General features: G+C 28.8%; 1 long non-coding RNA gene across 1 annotated transcript; it reads left to right on the top strand.

Moving 5' to 3' along the window:
• The first annotated feature begins 408 nt into the window (after nt 1-408).
• Nucleotides 409-2,042, top strand: LOC133805133 (uncharacterized). Its single transcript, XR_009878856.1, has 3 exons — nt 409-646; nt 1,272-1,416; nt 1,970-2,042. It is a non-coding gene; the product is annotated as an uncharacterized LOC133805133 (long non-coding RNA).
• The last annotated feature ends 389 nt before the right edge of the window (nt 2,043-2,431 follow it).

Here is a 2,431-nt window from a genome sequence, read left to right as displayed (position 1 = left end):
TATTTGTTTGTTCAATAATGGCTTGTGTGTGAATTTTTTGTAGTATTTGTGAGCAGTTTATAATTGCTTGTTTTTCCTTACTAAATTTTACAAATTACAATAGAATTATCCAACAAATGGAAGAGACAGGAGAAAAGCTTTTGGATATCTAAAGCATGAATATAATGTGTTTTGGTACATATGATCTAATGTTCTAACCTTATTTTGATTAATAATATTGCTGTGAACTTGTGTACATTCTTATCTTCACAGGTGTTTTTTCATCATTTATTCCAATCTATGTCCCGAAGGCCAAAGGTGGTGTGGATACAGTTAATTATAGAGCCTTAGGTCAATGATATGAAACAGTTGGAAACCTTCTTTTACAAGCTCAGTTTTTTCTTACATATATTGGGTTAATCAGGTATTTTTGCTTAGTCACCTTTGGCTCTATTTTCCTAACAGTATCCATATCACACATGTAACCCAGCCTTTGAATTTGTCAAAGTTGATAAGCTAGATTAACTACCATTAATATTATGATATTATCTTATAAGTTATATCTTACCTTCATGTGATTCTATGTGCAGCAACCATTGCAACTTTGACAGACCTTGGCTTCCTATGGTTTAGAGAATTTTATTTGGAATCATCTCGTGTTATTCAGGTATAAACAACTTTATAGCATTAGAATTGGAGTCTTCTTAAACTTTAAGTAGTATATGTATCTTAAACATGCATACAGAGGGATGTTGGTGTACTCAATCGATTTGTTATTTTGAAATTGTGAAATGTGTAACAATTTAGTACTGGTTGTGGTTGGAAACTTGGGAGTGATGACTGAAAATGGATGATAGCAATTTTCTTTTGGCTTTACATGTGCATAGGCCTTTAGCCACATTGTCTCTATCTGTGAATATCACATGCTCCCACAATAATTAAAGGGAACTTGAAAATGACTACTCTTTTTTGTCCACTTAATATATATATATATATACAAGAGCTTTCTTAGAATTTCAAGGAGAAAAAATTTCACTACGAGGGTGTTAAAAATGTTACTATGGAATGAGAGTCTTCATACCAAGAATTACAAATAATTACAGATAAATATAATTTGGATGAGTCATAACACTAGTGAAAAGCATCAAGAATAATCAGAACTTTGCATATGCAAATCTTAAATATAATTTGGATGAGTCATAACTTAAATTCTCCACTTCCTAAATTGATATGCGAATCTTGCTTTTATTTTTATAGTTCATTTAAAATATTGAAGTGTCTTCCAATTGTAGATATTTTATACAAGGCAAATATGAATACTGGAAGTGTCCTTGAAGTGTGCTTGAGCTTTTCGATTTTTCACATCAAGTCCTCAATGTCGTAGAAGTAGAGACTCTGTCATCTACACAATCACCCAGGAATCCTCACTTTTCCCAGGTATGCAAGATTGCCTTCTATTTCTTTTAAAAAAGTCATCCATCTATTTTAAGCTTATACTATTAAGATTTCAAAATCAATAATCAGGATCATTCATGTATGTTAGTATTATCTGCATTAAAATTGATGTTCTGATTTTTATATTGAATGAGCTTTCTATATAATTGATTTCTTACTTTTAATTAATCAAGCTTTGTGTGCATACAGTAGAGTAAAATAGTACTTGTGAAACAATTATATCATCAATGCTGCTTAGTCTATTCTTTATAAAAGGGTTTTGATTTCTGTGTTCAATTAAATTGGGTCCTTGACTTTTTTTAGTTTGGAAATACATTATAAAGTTTGATAGAAATTTTTCTTTTTCTAGAAAAGAGAAATCAGAGGGAATCTCCATTGCTTTTGTATTCACATTTTTTATTGTCCTTGGCTTTGCATTTGTGATTGTCTTTTGTATGTGGTGTCCTCTCTTGGAAATAATTTCCGTAGCATTCTTCTTGAAGTAATTTGTGATGCTAGATAATAACAATAAAATATTTCTTTGTTTATTTTGCAGATGTGACAAGCGAAATAGAAAATGATACTTAATTTTGAAGGCTTTGTGTTGGGCAGCTGTAGAATATTTTGTGCTGAAAATAGTAACTTTTCAATATGTTGAATATTTAAGAGTACTTGAAAACTTAAAGAACATTTTGTTGTTGATGACAATGTTGAATGTGTTTAAACTAATTTGTGGATTGTTAATACAATGTTGAATGTTTTTACTTTTTGTTATTTGAAAATCAAGTTCATTTGATGATGCTAGTATATATTAGAAGCTGATTTTAATTATATAAATAAAAAATAAAAATATAAGCAAATAAATTAGTGTTATATAAATGAATATATAATGAGAATTTAAACGTATCTAAATATTAAAATAATATGAAAAATGTGTTATAATATCTATTACAATAACACTTTTTATAAGTAAAGAATTTTGTTAAGCAAACTTCATTATATAACACAAAAAATGTGT

Source organism: Humulus lupulus, chromosome X, assembly GCF_963169125.1.
Source record: "Humulus lupulus chromosome X, drHumLupu1.1, whole genome shotgun sequence".
NCBI lineage: Eukaryota > Viridiplantae > Streptophyta > Magnoliopsida > Rosales > Cannabaceae > Humulus > Humulus lupulus.
Note: the sequence above shows the minus strand (reverse complement) of the source record. Positions and strands in the feature narration are given on the sequence as shown.